Source organism: Choristoneura fumiferana, chromosome 10 (assembly GCF_025370935.1).
Source record: "Choristoneura fumiferana chromosome 10, NRCan_CFum_1, whole genome shotgun sequence".
NCBI lineage: Eukaryota > Metazoa > Arthropoda > Insecta > Lepidoptera > Tortricidae > Choristoneura > Choristoneura fumiferana.
Genome location: NC_133481.1, coordinates 15,601,428 through 15,629,113, shown reverse-complemented (window position 1 = coordinate 15,629,113; position 27,686 = coordinate 15,601,428). Strand labels below are relative to the sequence as shown.

Sequence of the window (27,686 nt, the reverse complement as noted above, 5' to 3'; positions counted from 1 at the left end):
CCGTCCGTCCACGGCTTTGCTCAGGGACTATCAATGCTAGAAAGCTGTAATTTTGCACGGATATATATGTAAACATTTTTTTTTAGGGTACCTACCTCCCATAGACGTAAAGTGGGGGTGATTTTTTTTCTCATCCAACCCTATAGTGTGGGGTATCGTTGGATAGGTCTTTTAAAACCATTAGGGGTTTGCTAAGACGATTTTTTGAGTCATTGATTTTTTTGTAAAATATTCAACTTTAAAGTGCAAATTTTCATTAAAATCGAGCATCCACCCTCTAAAATCTAAATCGCTGGGTGGAAAAATTAGAAAAAAATCAGGATGGTTGTAAGGATATCAAACTTTCAAGAAAAACTATAACGGCTAAGTTTGCTTGAGAAATTTTAGTAGTTTTACTCTTAAATAGCAGCCTAAGGTATAAAATGTACCTAAACTTGGAAGATTCCATATAAAACGAAATCCTTAGAAAAATATTACTTATTTTTTTCGTAATGGCTACGGAACCCTATTTTGGGCGTGTCCGACACGCTCTTGGCTGGTTTTTTCAGTAGATAGCCATAGTATATTTTATTCGTTCTAGCTGCGGAAACCTATTACAGGTACACCCGACTCACTCTTTGCGTCTTTTTTAATACCTTAAGCTTCAGATTCGCTCACAAATGCAACTTTATTGCACCATGCATGAAGTTTCATTTCAACTACCTAATTCAGCATGCAGTGTTTATGGCTGAACTTTTTCTCCGCAAGTGTTTTTATGGCGGCAAGGGTAATTGGTTGTGACACACACTCGTGCCCGCAGGTGCTTGTTCTTTGTACTTTTATATCTTTGCCTTTATTACTGTTTACGTTTATGCACTGACAGACCCGCTAACTTTGTCCGTGGGGGTTAACTTTTGTCCCTGGCGTTGAATATTTATGCAGATTTTTAAACAGAAGCTCTGGGAAGCGAGAGTTGTAGCTCCCAGAAGGTGGTTTAGTAATCAGATGAAAGTAGTATGGTAAAAGTATTAGTAATAGTAGATTGATAACCAAGGGTGGAAAGTGACCCATTTCACTTGAGATATTTGCCAAAATAGTTCGAGGGGAAATGGGTAATTTCACCCGAGTTAGACACTCTACTTTTCATTTCGACTGTGAGGAAAGTAAAATAGTACAAAAAAATTAGAATAATAATAAATTGAATTTCAATATTCAGTAAATTGAATTTACTTAAGTATATCCAACCTCCAACGGTACCTTTTCGACCTGGCCACTTGCCACGGACGACTATAAAAAAAAAAATTTGGTCACGACCAAGGAGCTTATATACCTTCAAAACTGGAGGTTGAACGCCGAACGAAGAAGTTTGACCTTTATTACATATTTATATACCTATTCCATCTCTTTCTTAACCTAACTAAAGAAAGAGATGGAATATGTTCGTGACGTAATAAAGATCAAATTTCTTGTTTCAAACGGATGTTCGGCGTTCAACCTCCAGTGTTGTATATAAGCTCCTTGGTCACGACGTGCATCTAGATGCCCATGCTGAAACGTGAAAAAAAAGTTTCATTGACGTAACTCAATTATCTTTGACTCCGTGGCTAATCGAAAAATAAAAAAAAAAATACTTTCCACCCTAGAGATGAAAACGCAATTTTCCACCCGGCTATCTACCCATGAAAATTAAACTTTCCGAACAGGAGAGATAAAAAGATAATTATTTCTCTCTCGCTCTTCCACAATTCGCGCCAGAGAGCGGCTTTTATCCCAAGAACATTGAGATAGACTAAATAAAGATGAAAACTATGATTAAAAAAAGTTAGTAGGATTTATAATAAACGAGCTTTTGCTCACGACTTTTGTCTCCGAAGATTTCGTGTATCATTAACTTGCGGGTACTATGCTATTTTCCGGGATAAAAATGTCTTTTGTCCTTTCATGGGACTCAAACTATTTCTATAATCCAAAACTTCGTCAAAATTGGTTCAGCAGTTTAAGCGTTAAGAAGTAAAAGACAGACACTTTCGCATTTATGGTATGGATAAGTATGATATTCACACAAAAAAACATTGCAAAACAAGTATTTCTGTAATATTCTACATTGTTTGTGAGTATGTGTGTGTCTGGCCCTATACTACGAAATGCAAAGTTCGAACTTCGTGTCTTGCCGTCTCGCTAGCGCTAATTTTATTTAACACGCGAGTGGGAGGGACGATACGATACGAACTTCAATTTTCGAATTTCGTGGTAGCGCCCTGTTTGTTATTTCGTCACGTTAAAACGGTTGATTGGATTTATATGAAACTAGTTGTTGCCCGCGACTCAGTCCGCGTAGTATTCGTTAAACGCTATCCCGCGGGAACTAGGCAATTTTCCGGGATAAAAACTATCCTATGTCCTTTCCTAGGACTCAAGCTATCTATATACCGAATTTCATCTAAATCGGTTCAGCTTAGACGTGATTGAGTAACAAACATCCAAACATCTTCACAAACTTTCACATTTATAATATTACGTAAGATAAGATTTGGTATGTAGACAGCTGAACATCTCACATAACACATAGGCCAATATTCCCACGGAAAAGGGATAAAAACTCAAAATCACAAACGCTAGGTTTAGTCAATGCAACATCTTTGAGAATCTCAAATCAACTGTCAAATCTACGTACATCGCGTGCGAAGCCGCGGATAAGGTCTGGTAAAAACAAACGAGACGAGATACAACTACTTCATCTTTGTCTGATACGTCATTATTAGTATTTCGCTCCCTTTCTGTCTCATGACATAATTTATCTTGTCTCGTTGGCTTTGCTTTTGAAGTAAATGGTATAAAGAAAATGTCGAGCGTTTGAATTAAAGTAAATTATTTGGCTGATAGTTGATATTATTTCTACTTTGAACTTGAAAAACCTGCAAATTGTAGTTACTTTCAGAGACAGAAATTTGATCTAAAACGTACCGCTACAACAAAAACCTTTTGTTAATAGATATCCTTCAATTATTTAAGGAAGTTAAGGACCGCTATTGTGAAAGAATTTAAAATTTTAGTCAACAATTTGTCCTTGATACTGTGTTACAAAGGATTCAGGGGAATAATAATTTAAGTGCTTAGGTTTGAAAGGAAACGACTGAAATGTCAATCATCTTTATAATAATTAAATCAACGTAGCGTCGGCATGCTCTGACATCCCTAAGATTGATAGATAAGGAATTAAGCACTTGACTTTTTCTTAAATTAACCTTTTTTATTTATGTTATTATTCGTATTTTTAATATTTGTAGTAGGTAATTATCTGTATATTCTTCGATACTTGTTTTAATACTGGTTTGCACTTAAAGTCTACCATCAAAATGTTTGGGTAGCCTTCAAATTTAAATGAGTGAGTGTGTGAAAACTGCAGTCTCAGGCCATTTCAATGTGCGAGGAAGCCTTATACCCAACTGTGATAAGCGTATAGGCCGGAGATTATGATGATGGCAATTGTCAGAAAGAAAAGTATTAATCTTAAAAAGCCATTATTTTTTGGATTAGAGCAACAGTTTGGGCGCCAATATCTATTTTAAATATAACGTCAAAATTATGTAAACCATCACCGTGAAAAAGTTCAAAATATTTAAGTAACATAATACCAAGTTTTTAAGACATGCTTAATTTATACATCAAAAAAGTTTCAACCTTATTTAAAGGAATACAAAAACATGGGCACGCTCTTAAAATATTCGGAGGATTTTCCGTTCAGGGCAGATTTGGTCCGATTTTACACGAAATTTTGTTTCTGCCCTGTTAAAATTGTTCTTTTTGTTTGGTAAACAGCTGTAGACGACATCTTGTGCATCACTGCGCATCAGAAATTAGTGTAATTCATTGACGCTTTAATATTAAAAGGGTCTCCTGCATGTCGAATTACGGAACCATAGAAATAGTAGGGCCCCTCACAATGTAACAATAGAAACCTAATATACTCGGTCTGTGATTTGCAGAACATCTTTTCTAACATTCTCGTTTGTAGTAAAGTATCGGATGATTGCTCCATTAGGACTGGCTGTGACAATCGAGTTCACTGCTTTATTGGTAACAGTGGCTCTGTCCACCTGTTCAATCTCGACTAAATGATGTAAACGACATTCCCACCGATGTAAAGTGAACCTTAGAATGTGATTTGGAAAGTCTTTTAGTACATCGTGGGTGGTTAGATCGTTTGGATTCTAAGGTGACCTTTTATTCAATTTGCACCAGCCACAATGATACAAGGTTGTCCCCTCGTTGAATCAGGACATTCAGTTGACGATATGACATAAGGTATGCCAGTATTGTGGGTATGAATGAGAATGGGACAAAGAAGTCAGATTAAGCGGCGTAAAACAGAAAAATTTTGGGTGAATATTTTTTTATATTTTATTTACACACTTTACTCATGCCTTCGCACGCGGGAATAATCAGATCAGACCGTTTAATTAAATTCCAGGTTTTTACTAAATACCAAAGGGAATTCCCAAAAATTACATCGTGGATTTTATTAACGCTGCACATAAAATACTCGCGCTCTGGTTCGATTTGTAATATCGGGATAAAAAGTAACCTATTTGTCATTCCATATCTTCAGATTTACGAGAAGATATACCAAAGGCCATGCCAGGGTAAGCTAAGTGATTCTGCCCCCAGCGAGTTTCGGCTTGTACTCGTAATTCTGCAAAGTTTCAGCCCCTTTAACTATGGTTACAAGAAAAAAAAAACGAAATATGATTTTCCTTTAATATTTTTTTTCTAGCTCACCGATATTAGCGTCCGTCACATATGTTGTACATTTACTAAGGATGATTATAATTAGGTTACAATGCAAAAGAGCGAGTGAAAACTTAATAGTAGATTGAACAACAAGACCATAAAACGAGCCATTTTACCCGAGGCGTTCATATAGAGCCTGACGGCGAGGGTGGATAGATACGTCGAGGGGAAAATGGGTTTAATGCTCGAGCTCTACACTGTTTTTCACTTCGATGGGAAGGAAATGAAATAGCAACATTAGGTTACAGCATTAGTTTTATATAAATTAAAAAATATTTAAAAAATATACAGAAACTTTTTTGTTTGTGGCTGTTGACACCTGATTACCTTGGTCTTGGAGACCCACTTGCTCGTTTGCCATCCAATCGAATAAAAAAAAAAAAAAAAAAAGTTGGTTTAGACGAAAGTTTTATTTTATGCACTAGAGCATAAAACGTCATTTTATGTCGCCTAGATACAGCATAAACACGAACGTTACGAGCATGAGAAGTGAAAATGATATTTATATGAAAAAATATTTTAAGGAACTCGAACTCCTAGGGAAGGAAAACTAAAATTGAATAATAATTCTGATAGTAAAGTTATTTCCAACAATTTCTTGAAGTCGAGCTAACCTTGTTGCTTACTAATGACGCTGTATTATGAATTATTTATGATCTTGATAGATTCAACCCACTTCAATTGAGTATAGATCTACTAATATATAGCACTAAAAGTGAACACTCAAACCCAATTTGTTTTAATAAACTACTTAGACTTAAATAAAAAAAATATTAAAATTAAACGGTTCAAATCCCAACTTTTACTAAATCAGGAACCGTTCGTCTAGTTTTGATCTTTTCGGAAAATCGTTTTCAAGTCAGTGCGTCCTCGGCGGTGGCACCCCGCACCAACCGCAGAAAGTTCCAACGAGTTTCGGTGAAAGCAAATTTTTAGAACAAAATAAATTTCTTAGAGTACACATTTTAAGTTTTAGTTTCTTGTCATGGGTTAGTCTCACTTCGTCTAAAAAGCAACTGGTCTATGTAGCATTTGGTCTAAAAAGCAGCTGGTCTAAGTAGCCAGTGGTCTATAAGGCAACTGGTCTAAGTAGCAAGTGGTCTAAAAGCAACTGGTCTAAGTAGCAAGTGGTCTATAAGAAAGCTGGTCCAATTAGCAAGTGGTCTATAAAGCAGCTAGTCTAAGTAGTAAGTGGTCTATAAGGCAACTGGTCTAATTATCAAGTGGTCTATAAAGCAGCTGGTCTAAGTAGCAAGTAGTCTATAAAGCAGCTGGTCTAAGTGGATACTTGTTTAATTCATTATTATTTTTTTATTATCTTACTATATTTTCATTAGTAACTAAGTAATTATTAATTTATATCATATTTATAATACATTATAATTCTGTAAATTTATTTTCCTCACAGTCGAAATGAAAAGTAGAATGTTTAACTCGGGTAAAATTAAGTATATCCATTTTACCCTCGAACTATTTGCGCCAGAAATATCTCAGGTGGGATGGTTCACCTTCCACCCTGGTTATCAAACTAAAAACGAAAACTGCAGGATTTATTAGAAATCATATTTCGAGTAGAAGCTATCCTATCAGACTATCACACATAAGTATGCATGCCAGCAAGCAATGTAAAATTCAAACTTTATTACGTGTATTTTATTGTTTATTCCGCCTGCAGTTCGACTCCCATTGATTTTTGATGTTGTAAGTTAATTTAATTTTATCCCACAGGAACACTTTACCGGGATAAAAATATTCTATGTCCTATCCTAGAAGACACACACTGAAATTTTGCACCGACCTACCTGCGTGCAAAATTTTAGCAAATTCCGTTCAGCTGTTTACGCGTGATTGTAACGAACAAACAAAGTTTCGCATTTATAATATTAGTGTGAAGTCGTAATGAAACCTACTCAAAAAGATTTCGTACGTATGGTAGTGAGTATAGGGAGACTAATTTGTGTTTAGACCAGTTGCATTTTAGACGAGAAGCGTTTTAGACGAGTAGCGTTATAGACGAGTTGTATTTTTAGACCAGTTGCGTTTTAGGCGAAAAGCGTTTAAGACCAGCTTCCAGTTGCGTTTTAGACCACTTGCTACTTAGACCAGTTACCTTATAGACCACTTGCTACTTAGACCAGTTGCCTTATAGACCACTAGCTACTTAGACCAGTTGCCTTATAGACCACTAGCTACTTAGACCAGTTGCTTTTTAGACGAAGTGAGACTAACCCCTTGTCATCATCAACATACGAGTAGGTCCGCCACAATTTTATAGTTAACGAAACCTGTCCACAAATGACACTTAACTCTTGGTTCTAAATGGTTCGAAAGGAGGAGGAGTTTAGAGATTAGTACTTTAAACACCATTCCACAAACTTCGAATCTGTTGAGCATTATTGACGAATAATTGATTTGTTCTTTACTACTTTCTAGAACTACTTACTCGACTAAAACTGAAGGTTTGACTTTAGCTGTTTTTAGGGTTCCGGAGACGAAATGGCAAAAATGGAACCCTTATAGTTTCGCCATGTCTGTCGGTCTGTCTGTCTGTCTGTCCGTCTGCGGCTTTGCTCAGAGACTATCAATGCTAAATAGCTGTAATTTTGCACTAAACTATGCCGACAAAATGGTACAATAAAAAAAATAAAAAAAAAATTTTTTAGGGCACCTCCCATAGACGTAAAGTGGGGGTGATTTTTTTTTCTCATTCAATATATATTCATCTCTATTCCCTATTCCTATAGTATGGGGTATCGTTGGAACTATTAGGGGCTTTCTAAGACGAGTTTTCGATTCAGTGATTTTTTGCGAAATATTTAACTTTAAAGTGAAAATTTTCATTAAAATAGGGCGTTCTCCCCTCTAAAATCTAAACCGGTGGGTGGAAAAATTTGAAAAAATTCAGGATGGTAGTAAGTATATCAAACTTACGAGGAAAACTATAACGGCTAAGTTTGTTTGAGAATAATTAGTAGTTTAAGAGTAAATAAGGTATAAAATATACCTAAACTTTGAAGATTCCGTATAAAATACGAAATCCTTAGAAAAATATTACCTACTTACTATGCTGAGCCGACACCGTTTCGCGATTTTGCAAATACTGTCATTAATATTTACTTTATACTTGTTTATTTTGTGTACTTATGTAATTTGCGAAATACGAATAAACGTTTTCTATTTCTATTTTACTTAATTTTTTGTAATAAGTTTTTCAAAAATAAATATTGTAATGTATTGTAAAAGAGTTTCAAATATTACGTTGTTTGCATTAAGCAGAATTAATATTCAATTTATTGATAAATATTTTCGAATTCATTAATCTCTCGCTACATTTCACACAAAACTTTGGTCATTTCGTATTTACATTACAATTGTAACGAAATTGTTCATAGTTCATAAATCAATTACTAGCCAATCAAAGCTCTGTGCAAACATTCTGACCTATCAATGGATAGTATATCATTTTAGGTTGTTATGTGTTAAATCGCTATGCATAATAATTGGGGATTGGTTGATTTGCATAAATATGCTTCTGGGAAAGGATTAACCGTGTTAATAAATCATTTTAAATCCAAGATTATCGCGAAAACTATGGAAGTATGATTTGTACTTTGGAGATGAACATACTTAATTTGATATTTGAAATTTCAATCCCTGAGGTACGTCTGAAAGTTTTGTGAACCTATTTACTAACTATTAATTTAATGAAAATAAATGACAAAGTAGTGAACTGGAGTTAAAATTAGAGATCACGGGTTCAAATGTTGCTATATACATAACCCTACAAGACATGCAGTTCCCGATCAGGCACAACCAATATATTTATGAATTATGCTAAGAACGGCATCTATATTATACATTTCAGAATACAAACTACACTAAGCTACTACGTAGTTCGGTGCATTGCCGCTAGTTATCATTTTAGTGACGAGTAATCCAATCAAATATCGGGAGTCGATGCAAAATTTTGTTTTCGTCAACTTACGGATGGTGATAAAAAAAACAATTACTAGTGTCTGAAAAACTGTGCATTATCAATAGGTAAGTGTCATTTTATAATATTACGTTATTTACATAACGTTGAGTAGGATTTTTCAAACGTTCCCGATTCGGTGCTCTAGTCATTGACGTTCTTATTGCAAATACCAAATAAGTGAAGAATATTACTCTTATGAGTGTATGTCATAAGCACAAGAATTAATTTAGTATGACCTGTCGGAACGATTATATTTGTTTTTGTCGCAGTTCATTATTTTTTTTAGACGGTGTGGAAGAAACTCCTACAGCATAATGCGTGTAGTTCCTTAACGATAACAGGATTAAAAAAAATTATATATATTGTTTTTTCCTGGAAGTAAACCCATTTTTTTTTTCAAAACAAAAAAGTCATGCATTGTAGGAACAGAAATGTTTGTATACTCAATATTAAAATATTCGTAACTGGATATGTTTTTCCAATAAATATAATTATGCAAAAGTAATAAATATGTTAAATTTAGATAATATTATGGAGAAATATACACTATTCATGCCGTTAAAAGAGACAAGTTCGTTTATGATTCTAACAAAATTAAATGATTCTACCATCAAAATATAGAAACGAAAAAAAAAGCTAAAAATTTATCTTGGCTAGTTCTAGTTTCGTTTTACTTTTGTACTTTTCCAATTGTGTGAAACAGTACACCTCGATATTGTTTGCTCAATTTGGAACGAAGCCATAAGCACAAGTTGTAAGTGCTTGAGTACCTACAGAAAAATAAATTAAGTTTCTTATTTACTGCCTCAGGTTTTGATTATGAATGCGTGTGCCAAAATTCTAGTGTTCAAACTATAATAAATCTTGACGTGATCTAAAAAAACTCGGTCAAGTGCGAGTCGGACTCGCGCACCGAGGTTTCCGTACAAATTTGTATGTAAATAGATCGTTGATGGAGTCTCGAGGATTTTGCCGATTTTATCCGATTGTTTTTTCCTCTAAAATATAAAATATTTAACACAATATCTAAAATAAAAAAATTGTTACACAATGGAAAAGAAAAATAAATAAACGAAAAATAATATTAGTCTAGGATTCGAACTCGGGGCTTCGTGCACCGTAGTCCAAGCGTGTACTACTACACCACCTTGATCTACGCTGAAAGTGTCGAAATAAACCATCGCTTTCGAATGAAAAAAGTTTGTAGTCTAATTTTTTTTGTGATGTATCAACAAATTAGCAATTTTCGGATTTCTTCCTTTACTAGTGCCCTTCCTTCTCTATAGGACTTATAGTATAGGTTTTGATTCCACTGCGAAATGTATAAAATATAAGGCTCAAATGGCCGTATCTTTTGACTGCGTTAATGTAGAAGCTTTATTTTTTTTACAGCTTCAGGGGGTGGCGGGCATAAGGTATTAGGAGCTAATTTCAACTTGATACCTCCACACGTTCCCGAGAAAACAGTGATCCTATAAACAGACAGACGGACAACAAAGTGATCATAAGGGTTCTATTTCTCCTTTTTTAAGTACGGAACCACATTTCACCCTCGTAAAGTTCGTGCTTATGCTGGATCTAGGCAATATAAAATGACTGTTTTATGCTCTAGTCCATAAAGTAAAATCTTCGTCTAAGACCGAGGCAATCAGGTGTAAACAGCCACAAAGAAAGAAGTTTCTACATATTTTTTATAAAACTAAAAATCAATCAAAATAGATCAATAAAACTAAAAATATATAATTATAACTGTAGTAATGCGTGAACAATAAAAGGTACATAATAAGTGAACAATTGTTTCCACTGTTGCTATTTCATTTCCTCGCCATCGAAGTGAAAAGCAGAGTGTAAAACTCGAGCATTAAACCTATTTTCCCCTCGAAGAGTCTATCCACCCTCGCCGTACCGGCTCGGGTGGCTATATGAACGTCTTGGTTAAAATGGCTTGTTTGATGCTCTTATTGTACACCCTACTATTTTTTTATCATGTTTTTAAATTAAATTTTTAATTAACTAGCTATTGCCAGCCGTTTGCCAAGATTTGTTAATCGCTATTCCGCGGGAATTGTGCATTTTTTCGGGATAAAAACTATCCTATTTTCATGTCCTTTTTTAGGTGTCAAATCATCCAACCGGTGGATGTAAGTGGCGAGTTGTCATTCATTGTGGCTTTCTACGGGGAGGCCTTTCTTCAGCAGTGGATGTTTTCCGTCCAATGCTCTGATGATGATGATGATGATGATAAAGAAAATGGGTGAAAACAAGAAAAGGAGAGCCTGCTGATATATTTTAGTCTTAGCATCTAAAGATACAAATGAAATAGATGAAATTGAACTAATTAAAGCCTGAATAAATTTCTAATTAAGACTAACATTGATCGTACTCAACGTATTTCATCAGATTAAAATTAGATTCGTGTGTAAATTGCTAATTCTACGCAACAATTAACCTAGCTCAAAGATTAAGTCTTTGATTAATTAGCATCTTTAACTACAGAGTCTGAGTTAAAACCAAATGTATTTATAAGGATTTTAAATGAATAGGCTGGATTCTTAAAAACAATTTATTCTTGTTTTGTCTATTAAACAAAAAATACGGACATATAGCCATTTAAAGTTCCGTGTGACGATACACCTATGTACACTTTTTTAGGGTTCCGTGGCAAATGGAAAAAAACGGAACCCTTATGGATTCGTCATTTCTGTCTGTCTGTCTGTCCGTCCGTATGTCACAGCCACTTTTTTCCGAAACTATAAGAAATATACAGTTGAAACTTGGTAAGTAGATGTATTCTGTGAACCGCATTAAGATTTTCACACAAAAATAAAAGAAACAATAAATTTTGGGGGTTACTCATACTTAGTACTGAAACTCAATTTTTTTTTTCATCAAACCGATACGTGTGGGGTAGGTATAGGATAGGTCTTCAAAAATGATGAATGATATGTTTGCGCGAGAGACACTTCCAAAGTGGTAAAATGTGTGTCCCCCCCTCTCCCCAGTAAAAAAGTAAAAAATAAGAGAATGATAAAACTAAAAAAAAAATATATGATGTACATTACCATGTAAACTTCCACCGAAAATTCGTTTGAACGAGATCTAGTAAGTAGTTTTTTTTAATACGTCATAAATCGTAAACCATGCTAATGTCTAATGTTGTACCTATGGAACCCTACATGCACGAGTCCGGCTCGAATTTGCCTGGTTTTTTTAGAATTGACGTCACGCGCTCCCACTCCTGAACTTTGACGCGCTTCTTCTTTGTAGGTACAATAATTTTAAATTTATTTAAAACGAAAAATCAATCAATATAAACCAATAAAACTAGAAATTTATAACTATATAGCAATGCATGAAAAATAAAAGGTACCTAGGTAAACAATTGTTTCAACTGTTGCTATATTTCATCTCCTCGTAATCGAAGTGAAAAGCAATGTTAAACTCTAGCATTAAACCCATTTTCCCCTCGACGTGTCTATTCACCCTCGCCGTACCGGCTCGGGTGGCTATATGAACGTCTTGGGTAAATTGGCACGTTTTATGGTCTTGTTGTACAATGTATTATTTTTTACCCAGTAAAATTGTAAGTAGGTATACCATTTCTTGTCATACATATAATTATTATATTGCGGTTTGATGTAACATTGTGTTCATCCAAGCTGCATTAGTATCTTAATTTATCTTCACAAATTCATCACTTCAGGTTGATGCACCACCCATGGGAATGTCTGCAGTGGAATATATATTGCGGTTAGTCTCATTGTTGCAGGGGTAAATTCCAATTCGTAAATAGAGCATTGAGTTAGTAAATGTTAGGTAAAAATGTACCTTTGTAAAAAATATTGAGACTATTGTGAGATAATACGTGTCTGAACCCAATGGACACACATCTCTCTATTTTTTTTTATTTGGTATCTTTAATCTCTACATATTTTTTATTTGCTTTGATTTGTTAAAAAAAAAAACCTTCTGCCACATTTCTTGCGGCGCATTTCTCTGGTCAATGATGGTCTTTCCAAAGGTAGTAAATATAAAAAAGTGACATGTAAAAGAGCCCTTTGCGGCCTTGCAGAATAAATGTTTTAATTTTTAGGGTTCCGTAGCAAAAATGTCAAAAACGGAACCCTTATAGTTTCGCCATGTCTGTCTGTTTGTCAATCTGTCCTTCCGCGGCATAAGGTTTACATAAGTATGCCAAATTTCAAGTAAATCCATCTACACAAAGTGGGTCAAATTCTACTAGCAAGATTTGAGCCGTACATTACATACATTGCAAGTTAAAATAAAAAAAACCCCGACACAAAAACACGCCAGCAAAAATAAAAAACGTCCGAAAAAAAAACGGCGACAAAAAAACCCCGCCAAAAAAGACAACTAAAAAGTCATAGTCAAAATACCACTCACAGGACTTATCATGACACGAGTAATATTTACCTCGACGTTTCGGCAACATTACAGTGGCCGTGGGCACGAGTAGACTGAAGTGTGGGGTGTCAAGTCTGCCTAGCAGCACGAGTCCTTCGAACTACCCGCACTTGATCACTAATCGGGTTTTTTAAATTTTTAATTTACCTAAGTTTTTTTAAAAAACTTTGGTATATTATTTTTTAAAAGTGTACTAGTGTGTTGGATATCTTGGCTGCAGCATCAGCTCATCGTGTTGCCACCATTGCATTGTATGTAGAATCAAGTACTGATCGAAACTAATCCAAACACGATATATTATCAAGAGTGTACCTACTAGTGTTCTGGATATCCTGGCTGCAGCATCAGGCCGAGAATTCCATAATCTTGCATAGTTATATAGCATGCATGGGTGTTTCAAATTTTAGGTCTCAAATATGTTTGAAAGTAAAGTAGTAGGTAAATACCCATTATGCGTCTAAGATTCCTACCGCAGCGAACAAAAGAGCTGATGATATTGAAACGGCTGAACTGATTTTGATAAAATATATCTAAGAACTATCGCTAGAAAACCTGCTTTCAAATAAAAAAAACCGCATTCAAATTGGTCCACCCGTTTAAGAGCTACGGTGATAGACACACAGACATACAGACACACAAACACACATAGCGGTCAAACTTATAAACCCCTCTTTTTGCGTCGGGGGTTAAAAAACATTGTAATATACCTAAACTTGGAAGTTTTCTTCTATACGAAATGCAAAATTGTAAGAAAAATATTACTTGATTTTTCGTAACGGCTACGGATCCTATCTTGCGCGTGTCCGACATGCTCTTAGTCGGTTTTGATTTTGATTTGGATGTTCTTTTGAATATTTAGATCCTGGTTTACTTATCTCTGGTACGAAGTGACCATTGATAATTATTTGCCAGTCGTACAATAAAAGATAGAGCTAGCGTGCGGTGATAAAACATCCTTATAACCTTATTCCTCCATGTTAAAGGCACATTGGGCAATAGGCGATAAAAAGTTAACCACGCTTTTTCTAACATTGTTGCAAGCATCACTTTTGACACATAAGTAATTAGGATTTTGGCAGATAACAATCACAATGTTCAATCACATCGATTGAACAGCAATCAGGTGATGCTTCAATACATGACGTGATACAAAGCAGCTTAACAAATTCCTTTTAGCTCTCAATCTTATATAAAATACAACTAGCATCCTGTGGGCGCTTGTGCACTACAAGACCGGACCGGAAAAAAACGGTCCGGAATGGGGAAAAGTGCATGAATTTGTATGTAAATTTATGGCGTTCCATATCGGACCGTAAACAAGCGGACACTTTTGTGCACTTTCCTCGTTCTGGGCCGTTTTTTTCCGGTCCGGTCTTGTAGTGCACAAGCACCCTGTCACTGTTGGACCGTTTTTGTCAAACTTAAAACCTAAAATTGTTAAAAATGGCTCCGAAGCGGTAACGTTTCGTATGCTCTGCCTACCCCATTTGGGAATTCAGGCGTGATGTTTGTGTGTGTGTGTGTGTGTGTATGAAGTCGCGGGCCAAAGAAACGCGTAGTACTTTAACGTTTTCTAAAATTCCACCCCTGAATCAGCGAAACAGGGTTTCAAAGTTGGTACGAATTATAATTAATTACGTAATGTAAGTTGATTTTTGAACCTCAAATTTAACGCGAGCGAAGCCGCGGCCAAAAGCTAGTTTTATATTTATATAACACTACAACTACACTACTACTGTATAAGATACAATAAACCGACGGATATGGATGTTTGTCATCAAAATAAAGGTTGGTACATTAACGTTACAAAATACAATAATGACATTGCAGCCTTTCAGATTAGCAAAGCAAACAAAACATCATAATTCGCTTCCTTAAATAAGAGCTCTCTACGGAATAAACAACGTAGCACAACATCCTCGAATTTTTTCCGGTTCGTATCGTTTAAGATTGACTCGCCCCCGCAGGCGATGTTACTTCCTTACAAACCCCGTCATAAAAACCCTTCTATAAATGAAAGAACTGCGTTTGATTGAAGCGTCATATTCAGCGGGGTATATTTAAATTGTAAGATTAATCTTCCAGAAATTGTGAGTGATGTGTGCTAAGGTCTGATTGAGCTTTGAAATACAGGTCGACAGAAAGCGCTTTCTTATATTTTTTTCATTGCTAAGTTTTATTCAGAGAAACATGAGTGGAATGTAGATGGGGAATTTTCGAGTCTTTCATATTTCTGCTTTGATATTATTTGGAAATAGAGCCATCTATACAGCCAAAGACAGGGTAAAATAGCGCATTTGAAGGATGAAGTTAATGATGTCGATGAAAGCTCACAATTTTTATGATCTAAAATTATAAAGGAGATGCTACATATAAAGCAAACTTCTTGTACTACTGTACACATAAGCACCTGGAGTAAAAGCAGTATGTATACGATTCTTTTTATGTATACTTGTAGACAAACATTAAATCACGATACTATCTCCTTCACGATATTTTTTGCAATTAAAACTTGTATTAGGGCATTCCTCGTCATCTATAGAATGGATAAAGGTGAAGATTTTGGTAGCTATGACGTCACAAAGACGGCTGCCGACGGTTTTAGAGTTTTGTACAGTTCTCAAGTTCTATAAGTATTAATCAAATAGGTTACGTGAAGTGTCGTTCGTAATATTGTTTTTTTATATTTTAAACTAAAAAAAAACTCGTCTGTTTGAGATAATTTTAATGACACTAAGTTTACCATTGTTGACAGAAAGTACCTTAAAACGAATTTAAAGTTATGCAGCACTGGGTTTAAATTGCCTCCAAATTAAATTACTTTTATTAAAGGACGCAGATATAGTTCAATTAATAAGTAAATTACACTTTAGTTCCCAACGCTCAAACTATTCGGAACTTTCAACTAACTAGTCAAATTAGAGCAAGGTCTGACTGGATTAAAAATAGATAACATCGTTTCACGTTTACCTGTACCACGGAATGTGCCCTATAAAATGAGGATGTTCTAAATTGAAAACGTTGTACCTACTAAAGCTTATTAAATTTAACCTTGAGGTATATTTTTCTGCTTTTAATGAACTGTAACTAGGGATACAGGCGTTTAATATCACTTTTGGAGGAATAAGATCGGGGGTTTTATTTATCTATTAATATCTAACGCACGCGGGTTTGCCTCCGTTACAGTTACTTTCATGTAGCAGTTTTGTCAGAATAATCTTTATTGACAATAATAGACATCAATCATATTGAAGATAAGATAAGAAATGAATACGAGATTCACAATAATTCTAAAGGTATTTATTATAAATACCTAAATTCATTATACATATATAAATTGTAGAATCGCCAGCATATAAGTTAAACGAATAAAGAATTTGGTTATAAAGTATTCTACCTGTCTTAACGAGACGGGAAAACAATAATTCCAGTAGTTACATACAAACAGAATTTAAAAAATGATTATAGTAGGTAATCTAGATAAATATTGCACAAGATACACCTAGTACCATTTAAACTTGACACCAATTGATCTAGTCCCAAACTAAGCAAAGCTTGTACTATGGATACTAGGCAACGGATAAACATACTTATACAGATAAACACATTCTTAAATACATATATTAAACATCTAAGACCCGAGAACAAATATTTGTATTACTTATTCATACAAATATCTGCCCCGGCAGGGAATCGAACCCAGAATACGTTTATGTTTATATGTTCGATAATATGTTTGGTTACACCACACCTAATATATTGTTATTCTTGTGACTTAAATGAATTCATGAAAATAATTTATCTTCCGAAAAATGCTTAATCACACTAATTGGCCTATAAGCAGAAAATACATAAAAAATATCTCTAGATCCTCACAGACAATCATAATAAGAATGATTTACCGCCGTCCTTGACGACGGTCGCCGTCGGTAAGATAGTGGATCAATTTCGTTTTTCAATATGAAATCATTCATTTTCAAAATTTAAAGTCAACCAAGTCTGCAACTGGGTCCAAATTACCAAAACTTAAGCTAATATCGACAAAAAATCAAAAATCGTCACTTACTTGATTGAAAACAGGAACTTCGCTGCGTTTAACGACGGCTATAACTGAAGTTGAGACAAATCGAGTCTCGCGAAGTAAAAATGCTTAGCGATGTTATCTAATTTGGCTAATGGAAGGAAGCAATGGCAAGTCACAGGCAAAATTAATTAGAGTACGCGACAGTACCGCAATGCTTCAGATAACTGGGATCATTTTATTTATGCTGTACCAAGGCATTCCATTAGGCCGCCCGTGTCACCGTGACTCGGCGGCTGCCGCGAACTACCACAAAGAACTGCCTAATATTTACGATCACTCATTCCTCTGTCACTTTACCATGACAGATTGCCGCCTCGCTCGCGGCCGACTTAAGGCTAATCGTACATAAGCAACGCTCCGTTCCCGCCTACGACGCACATTCAAAACTTATCACCAACTTAATCGGGAGTTCACATCGTGAACTAATTCTCAACATATTAACGTGCTCGATCAAAAGTTTCGACTATAAATTGCTTCGGACTGGGGTTCAAAGTGTTCGGTTAAGTTCGCTTTCTCGGGTAGTGTTTGGGTATATAAATCAATTAGTTATTTTGACAAGCGGCAGGGTCGCGGGGCGGTGGAGCGAGTAGCGCGGGCGGGTCGCGTGGCGATGCCAGCGGACTGCGGGGTCCGTAGCGGCGGCCCTGCGCGCACGCGCACTTAGCCCTACCACGAACCGCGAACATTTTTCTCATTACCCTTACCAGCTAAATTGCAAAACCGCCAACCGAAGGTACGATAAACGCGGGACCCACCAGGACGCTCCCACGGAATGTAATCACCCGAACAACAAGGCGGAACTACCGCTTTTTTCTTTCCCTCCCAGTAATTCACACCCGAGTTAATCTAGTAATTGACCGGGAAATTAGCATTAAGTCTGTACAGCGGAATTAAATTTCAGCGTGAGTTGGAGATTAGTGTATATAGTTTCATACGCTGGGCCTGTTAGGGAACAATTAGGTCAATTTGTTGTTTTTACTTCGACCACCACACGGGTTAAGCTCACTTATGAGACGGTTTCATTTTCAAAAAATATTAATTAAATTAAAGAATGTTTTTTAGACATAATAGAACGCTTATATAATTTTGTTTCTTATAAAACTCACAGAGTAATACTATCCATACTAATTATTATAAATGCGAAAGTGTGTGTGTGTTTGTTTGTTTGTCTGTCTTTCACATCGAAATGGGGCAACGGATCGACGTGATTTTTTGGCATATAGATAGTTTATAGTATAGTTTAGAATAGCTTAGTTAGTACCCATAACACAAGCTTTGCTAAGCTTACTTTGGGACTAGGTCAATTGGTGTGAATTTTCCCGTGATATTTATTTATTTACTAGCTTTTGCCCGCGGCTCCGCCCGCGTGGTATTCGGTTATCGCGCGCTGTTCCCTCAGGAACTGTGCATTTTTCCGGGATAAAAAGTAGCCTTTGTCACTCTCGGGCCCATAAACTATCTCTATGCCAAAAATCACGTCGATCCGTCTCTCCGTTACGGCGTGAAAGACGGACAAACACACAAATACACTTACGCATTTATATATCTTTATTTTTTGACGTCGCTTCAAACCAATAAAATGCCATTCATAGTTTGTTACGGTTACATTGCGTGCCAAATGCATTTGCTTATAAAGTAAAAAAAAAACTTTTGTATCAAATTATGAAGCATCATGCCTGACTTCGACTTCAACTAGGTACTAATACGTGAGAAACGCGACCTTATTTAAATATTGTGTAGGTGTTGAAGGAACATGTCGCTCTCGCACCGTTTTATACTCGTATAGTCAGCCATAAAAGACTTTGCGCACAGGCAACACGCCAAAATTCGTCTAAAAGAAACGCATAGGCCTAATGATGATGTGTTTCATAATCACTTTTGATTAAAGTATTACACTAACTACTTATATAATTATACTCGTACGTAATAAATTCACACGCTGTATTTTGCAAATAGCTTTTCTGACGGAGTATCGCACAAGGTCGTATTTTAGCCCCCGACGCAGAAAGAGAGGTGTTATAAGTTTGGCCGCTGTGTGTGTCTGTCTGTGGCACCGTAGCTCTTAAACGGGTGGACCGATTTGAATGCGTTTTTTTATTTGAAATCACATTTTCTAGCGATGGTTTTTAGGTGTTTCATCAAAATCGGTTCAGCCGGTTTTGAAATATTGAGCTTTGAAGTGACAAAGTCGAAGGTTTTCCAAACGTTTGCTGGTTAGGTTATTTAACAATATTTTATAGAAGAGCCGTGCCAAACAAATTGGATATGATGTATGATATGATGTTTATTGATTTGATATTTATTTATTACCTACCGCCCGCAATGTAACAATACTCACAATATATTTCTCGCGCTGTCTTTATAGCTTTAGTAGAGTTGTATTTGCGGCGAGTGTTTTAACAACAAAAAATCTTCCCACCCTTCTAAAACATCACTGGCCGTAAAAAATAAAGTGAGATAAAGGGGCCGCATAGCGCGAATTTTAATACTCAAGACGATGAATAGTAGAAATATTTTAGGAGTGAAAGCTCGTCACGTAACTGGCGGCTCCCTGGAGGTTCGGGAAATGCCAGGGCGTGCTCGACTCCGATATGAAATGCTTGGCTCCGAGATGTAAAGACATTGGCTGGAAGAGCCAGTGGAAAAGAAACAATAAACTTCTTTCTTACTTTTTTTACTCATATCATACATTAAAAAGATTGTGAGCATATTCGCGTGTGTGCGTTTCTTGATCCTCTTTCATGCAAACGGCTGGATGGCTGTAGACGAAATTTGGTATGTAGAAACGTGAGAACATCACACACATCTTTGAAAATATTTACGGATGTATTCAAGTTTTCTAACAATGTTATCCTTCACTGTAAAGGTCGTGGTAAAATTAACAATTGATTTCGCACATTATATAAATGCCAAAAACTTGAACCCACGACCCTTTTTTTGTGAGAGGCTATTATGGCTAAAATCACTAGGATACCACGACTATCTGAATAGTTAAATTACACAAGTAGAATACAACATAATAAAGGGAAAAGTAAAATTATCGCAGCTTTGCAATACAATACAATAACTCTTTACTGCACACCAAAACAGTAAGCAGTACAGAAAACACAAGTATATACATAGAGATATACTTTGAAGATTAGAATTTGGATTTTTATTCACAGTAGGAGGTTTAACAGGAGTAATTTTAGCTAAGTCTTCTATTGATGTAACACTTCATGATACTTATTATGTAGTTGCTCATTTTCGTTTCTATAGGAGCTGTATTTGCAATTATAGGAGGATTTGTTTATTGATACCCATTATTTACAGGATTAGCTATAAATCCTTATCTCATATAAAATATATTGACCCGGATAACTCACGTCTTAAATCGAGTTTAGCTCGACATGTTTCGGGCTAATCCGTAGCCCTTCGTCTTCGGAGCAACGAGACTCAGCGGCTGCTGCAACACGCGCACGCGCGTAAGTTATCCGGGTCAATATATTTAATATGAGTGAGTCTCACGGTAGTTTCATGTTCAACATCCTTATATACTTCAAATTCAATTTTTTGCAATATTTATTGGAGTAAATTTATAATTTTTTCCTCAACTTTTTTTAGGATATTCAGATTATCCTGATATTTATACCTCATGAAATATTATCTACTCTTTAGGTTCTTATATTTCTTTAATTGCAACAATATTAATATTAATAATTATTTTAGAATTATTAATAGTTAAGTAGTCGCAATTTATACCTTGGCGTGATAGTGCGGAACCCTGCACGTGTGAAACATTACTATAAAATGTGGAATATTCATTAAATAATGCTGAATGACGTGATGGCCTTGTGACCTATCGCCTCTCAAGCAGAGCCGGCACCTCTGAGTTTTGTTGAAATTCATGTGCGAAATTACATTTGAAATTTACCACGAGCTGTACGGTGAAGAAAAACACCGTGAGGAAATCTGCACACACCTGTAAAGTAATTCAATAGTATGTGTGAAGTCCCAATCCGCACTGGGCCCGCGTGGAAACTACGGCCCAAGCCCTCTAATTTTGAGAGGAGGCCTGTGCCCAGCAGTGGAATGGTGGTGGTGATGGTGGAATGCTGAATAAATCCTTCAGACAGATAAAATCATGTATTATTATGCAAAATTGTCACTACTTACTACTTATATTTCAACTCTTTTAGGCTGCGTCTCCACAAGAGATTTGCGAGGATGCAATGTTTTGTCAAGAACGAAAAGAAATTTCATTTAACTATACTCAGCGGCAAAAAATTTGGCCCACTCTACATACAAAATTGCCTATTTCTGCATACATTTGAGGGCCAGAGATTTTGCCCCTCAGTATATTTTGGCTCAGCGCAGCTCCAGTAAAAACAGCTCAGCGAGGACAAGTAAATGAAATGTTTCTATTGGTTCATGACAAAAACATTCCTCGCAACGCTTCACACAATCTCGCCGCGACGACCGGATGGCCAAGTGGTCAGAGAACCTTACTACGAAGCTTGAGGTCTCGGGTTCGATTCCCGGCCAAGGCAGATATTTGTATGAATAATACGAATGTTTGTTCTCGGGTCTTGGATGTATAATATGTATTTAAGTAGGTATTTATCTATATAAGTATGTTTATCTGTTGCCTAGTATCTATAGTAAAGGCTTTGCTTAGTTTGGGACTATGTCAATTGGTGTCAGGTGTCCCATGATATTTATTATTATTTTATTATCTCTCGTCGATACAAACGCTGCCTAAACACAATAATATTAATACTACGTTCACTTATTCTGTAAAACCGCGCTCGCACATATTCCTTCCATTCCAGTGTCTCTACGTAACTAAGGTGTACCCCACACTGTCATGAAATACATTTGGCGTACCTACGATTTTAACTGAGCCATCTTACCTAACATCATCGTAAGTAGGTATTTATCTGGATATCCTGTGACCCATATAATGTCACCGTAGTATTAGCGACAAACTGTCAAAATGTTAAATACAATTGCCACTTTGCTACTATTTTCTATACATCTGCCAAAGAAATCATAGCGAAATTGATTATGAAAAGGTTCTACTCTGGTCCGTGATTCACTTTCCTCGACTGTATCTATAAATAAAATTCTTAATTCAATCAGTTAATAAATGAAATATAGTGATAGACCCTAGTGACTAGGGCCTAGTCTAAGTACGTAGCTAACTAGTTTAATAAACTTAATTGCATACCAGGTTGGAACCTTTGTGCTACTGATGTCATATTGTTATTCTATACATCTGCCAAAGAAGTTATAGCAAAATTAATTATGAAAATGTCCTGCTTTGGTTCGTGATTAATATCAGCAGACTCGCCGAGGTGCGCGCAACACGCAGCTTGACGAATCTCCCAAGTGTCGCTTTTCATCATCATATCATCATCATCAGCCGGAAGACGTCCACCGTTGAACAAAGGCGTCCCCGTCAGAACGCCTCAATGAACGACAGCTAGCCACTTACATCCACCGGTTACCCGCAACTCTCACGATGTCGTAAGTTCACCTAGTGGGAGGCCTGCCAACGCTTCGTCTTCCGGTTCGTGGTCGCCACTCGAGGACTTTTTTCCCCCAGCTTTTCGGCAGTAATTGGGCAGGTGTAATTGGGATAAGCTAAAATATTAATAAAGTAACGACTGAAAAATATTATCCAGTCAAAAGAAGAAGAACAATGAGTATTCGCTATGTTGAGACATAATACCGTCGAACATCAAATATTATTAAATATACTGGAGGAAAAGTCAAGAGATAATTCTTTTGTATCTAACTTCAGAGGAGATTCTAGGAAATTTTTATTGGAATGAAATAAAACGTAAGATAATTACTTCCTTTTTTTTACTCGTGTACAAAATCACTTATAAGAATCGTCTTAAAGCTATGCAAATACCCATCAATGAAGTCACTGTGAAAATTACACTTTCCATTAATTACTTTAAACCTTCCATTTATTATACTAGGTTAATCCGGAAAATTTTGCAAGTGATAAATTATTTTAACGGAATACCTCTGTATTTTTGTAAAAAAAAATACTTAATTGTAGTTGACAAATGTTTCTTTTAATTGATGAATTATCAAATCTGTGACTAGATTTTGTATTCAAAATAATTTATGAAACATTTACAGCGGGATTGACTTAATGAAGCTACTATATTTGCCATTTGCTGATATCTTCCCAAAAATTTGAAAACAAATAATACTTCTGTGAACCTGAAAAAATGAGATGAGTATTAGTTTGGGTCAAATTAATTTTATAAAAGACTGATACCTTTTCATAACTCAGATATTAAGCTCGGGGCATATTTTCGAAGTTTCATTTTCTAAATGCAACATTTGACTCGGGGCCAAGGAAAACAGGCGTTACGCGACACTCGTCTCTGCTCCATTGTTTATCTGACCTTAATCCGCCATTTTTTGCTGCCTGCTTTGCAGCAGGAAGCATACGGTTAATAACAAGGGTTAGAAACGTTGCTTTTAAAGCAATAGTAAAAAATATTTTTCACTTCTCATGCTCGTAAAGTTTGTATTTATGCTGGATCTACGCGACATCAAATTACTTATTATGCTCTAGTGCATAAAGTAAGTAAAATCTTAGTCTAAGACCAAGGCATTCAAGTGTTAACAGCCACAAACAAAAAAGTTTATATATATTTTTTTAATAATTTTTAATTGATATAAAACTAGAAATAAATCAAATCAATCAAAATAAATCAATATAACTAAAAAGTATATAAATATTTAGCAATGCATGACATATCAAAAGGTACCTTGCAAGTGAACAATTGTTTCAACTGTTGCTATTTCATTTCCTTATACTCAAAACTCGTGTTAAACTCGAGCATTAAACCCATTTTCCCCTCGTCTGGGTAAAATGGCTCGTTTTATACTCTTGTTGTATAATTTACTATTTCACTAAACGTCTCATACTTACTTGTAAACTTTGGATTTATGCTGGATCTAAGCAACTTAAAACATTTTGTTATGCTTTAATGCATTTATTAAATTCGGCTAAGACCAAGGCGTAGTTACAAATATTCACGAACAAGAGATATCTTTCGTTTCGTTTCGTTTCGTTTTGAAATATCCTTAGAAAAATATTACTTGACTTTTCATAACGGCTGTGGAATCCTACAATGGGCGTCTGACACGCTCTTGGCCGGGTTTCCTTTTACGGTAAGTAACCCTAAAAATCGAGTATAACAGTGGTTCCGTCCTAAAATCACCTAGCCGTATGTATGTATAAGTTCAGTTACTCTACGTGACAATGGCCGCCTCCCGGCTCCGCGTGACACCTGACGGGTGCGGCGTGACAACGAAGATTATTGGTACTGTAAATCAACTAGATTGGATAGTACGAGGGATATACTATGCGTGTTCGTAAAACCATATATCAACCGGGCTACAATATTTCCATGGTTACTAGGGCTATATTAAGGGAACATTGTGTTTATTTTTATTGAGGTTTACTGTGTTTGGTAGAGTAAAAAGTGAAGTGAAATTAAAGAGTTATTATTCTATAGCAGGGGTCTTCAAACTTTTGACTCAAGAGCCACACTGTACTTAATGTAAATTCGAGCGGGCCAAGACTTTGGCTGGTCATGGGGGTAATACATTAGTTAAGTACCCCCTTATTCATAAACGACAATCAAACCTATTTTAGTTAAAATGCCGCTAAAATTACGTTTGTCTTATCTGTCACTTCGACATTTGTATTTGTTAGAAAGGGACAAAGCATTTGTTAGTTAACATAGGCTTGTTAAGTTTTATGAATAAGGGGGTTAGTCTTCAGGGGGTACCTAGATACGAGTAACGCATAAGGAACGCACTTGGTGTTGATTATGTTCATGAGTATCTATGATTATGACCAATTACCTCCCGCTTTCTTTCCGCGGGCCGGATCAGAGGGGCTCGCGGGCCGGACTTGGCCCGGGGGCCGCAGTTCAGCGACCACTTTTCTATAGCCTAGTGGATGGAATTCTCGCTTCTCAGAAAGAGGACCTTGAGCTTTGTTGTACCTTTAAATTTATGTATGTGCGAAATTATATTTATTTAAAGTTTACCACGTGCTTTTTAGTAAAGAAAAATAACGCGAAAATGTAAATACCGTTAATTATTAAGTAGAAAAATATTAGACACTTTTTTTTGTAATAAACAAAAAATGACAAAGATGATGGGGTCAAAATTCGAGAGTGAGCCCGTGGTTAAGTGGGAGTTTGACTGGCTATATCTTCATAATTTTTAGGGTTCCGTACCCAAAAGGTGCCAACGGAACCCTATTACTGAGACTTCGCTGTCTGCCTGTCTGTCTGTCCGCCCGTCTGTCACAGGGCTCTATCTCTTGAGCCGTAATAGTTAGACAATTTAAATTTTTACAGATTATGAATTACTGTGGCCGCTATAACAACAAATGCTAAAAACAGAATAAAATAAATATTTAAGGGGGGCTGCCATACAGCAAACGCGATTGTTTTGCCGTTTTTTGCTTGATATTAATAACGGCAACAGGTAGACGCTTGAAATATTCACAGAATCTTTAGTTCTATAATCACTTTAAAAATAAATAATTAAATTTAAGTAAAATAAATATTCAAGGAGGGCTCCCATACAACAAACTGGATGTTTTTGCCGTTTTTTTCGTAATGAATGTCTAATGTTGTATAGATCATCAATTTTTGTCTGCCCCTGACCTGACTGAATGCTCCTTTCATCCACTCAAAGGTTGACTGGTAGAGATAAGTTCGCCTTTGTACATATAACTCATTGTTTGTCAATTGTGTTTGTTTACTTATTTTGTACAATAAAGAGTTTACATACATACATAACATACATAACGGTACGGAACCCTTCGTGCGCGAGTCCGACTTGCACTTTTCCGGTTTTTTTGCTGTGCCCAGCAGTTGGACATACTGGCTGGCGTTGAAGTATCTAAAATCTGATTACCGTTTCACACGATTCTTCTCTCTAGTGTAGGTAACTCTACAATTTTACAGCGAAGAAAGATTATACTAACACAGTTCTTGTTTAGAGCTTTACAGTATTCCGATTCGTTAGCAAACAAGGTATAGCTACGTAATAGAAAATTGAATCACCATTACCTTGTTTTATTCTGGAACAAGGTTACTGGGTAGCATTAATATGGATTCAACTGTTTTGATGTTGCAAAGTCGCGAAATGGGATCGTTTGATTCAATAAATGGAACAAAGCATTTATAAAACGCGATATGTTTGTCGCCTTTCTCTGAAAGTCTGGGCTTCTTTTACTCGTAGCAATAAGTAATTTACTTTTCACCTCAGCACCTCAAACAGGCAGGTTTTGCTATGAGAAATCAGTGAGCAAAATCTCATTTAATAATACGTGGAAGATTCCGTATAAAATACGAAATCCTTAGAAAAATATTACTGATTTTTTTCGTAATGGCTACGGAACCCTATTTCGGGCGTGTCCGACACGCTCTTGGCCGGTTTTTTTTAAATATATAGGCCAGCGTAAGATCACAATCACGCCTGATGGTAAATTAAACTGTGGCGAAGATGCGGCCTAAGATTATTTAAAAAAAAATGCCGTTGGAGTATACGTCTCTATTAGTCTACTGTCAGTTCCTATAATAATAATAATTTATTTCGGACATACTCGTAATCCATAGCGTAGTAACAGTGAGTATACTTAATCTAAGTGCCTATACAATAGCTAGTATCAAGGCGTAAGAAATATCGTGTGAGTTGAAGTACAGTTGAAGAAACTTAATCACGTAGCAGGGTGGAATCTTTTCATAGTAAATTTCACTATGATTTCTTCAGAAAATGTATGGGATGTCAACATGACATAAGTAGCACAAGAATAAAGTTTCTTTAAGATAAAAAATACTTTAAGAACTAATCGCAAAAAAAATGCTTTTGTTAAATTTAAATTGGGGTAAAGAACTAAATTTTATACATTATGAAAATGAAAAAAATTGGTATACCTTCACTTGACCGAATTTAATTTGCCCGAATTTCATGTGCTATAATATTGAACCGCCATAATATTGTTTCTTTTAAATTCACTTTCACTGCTCATTGTTTACCATATTAATCAAATGACAGAATCTTTGTTTTCCATAATATTTATTTCAATAATTTCATTTTTCATAATCATTGTAAGACATAAGTATCACATGCCATAATATCATTTGCCATCCATGTAAATGGTGAGTATCGACACTATAATGCTGACAAATCCCTTACGTCAAACAAGCCTTTGAATTAGATACATTTTAATCACATAGATTAGGTTAGGTTAGAATTGTGACTTTTGATTTGTGCGAGCGAGCGAAGCGAGCGAGTAAGACGTTCGGAGCAGAAGCGACTCGGAAGGTTCAGCTAAGAAGGGCTATAAGGCCTTAGCCTTCGATATTAGGTTTTTTTCTATAGCAGCCCGGATAA

The 27,686-nt window shown here is 35.9% G+C and overlaps 1 protein-coding gene across 1 annotated transcript in view; it reads right to left on the bottom strand.

Annotated features, from left to right (window-relative positions):
- Positions 1 to 17,869, bottom strand: part of LOC141432177 (zwei Ig domain protein zig-8-like) — a 58,219-nt gene extending 40,350 nt beyond the window's left edge. The window contains exon 1 of the mRNA XM_074093658.1: positions 17,238 to 17,869. The gene's annotated coding sequence lies outside the window, so the exon portion shown is untranslated. The remainder of the gene's footprint in view (positions 1 to 17,237) is intronic.
- Between the last annotated feature and the right edge of the window lie 9,817 nt (positions 17,870 to 27,686).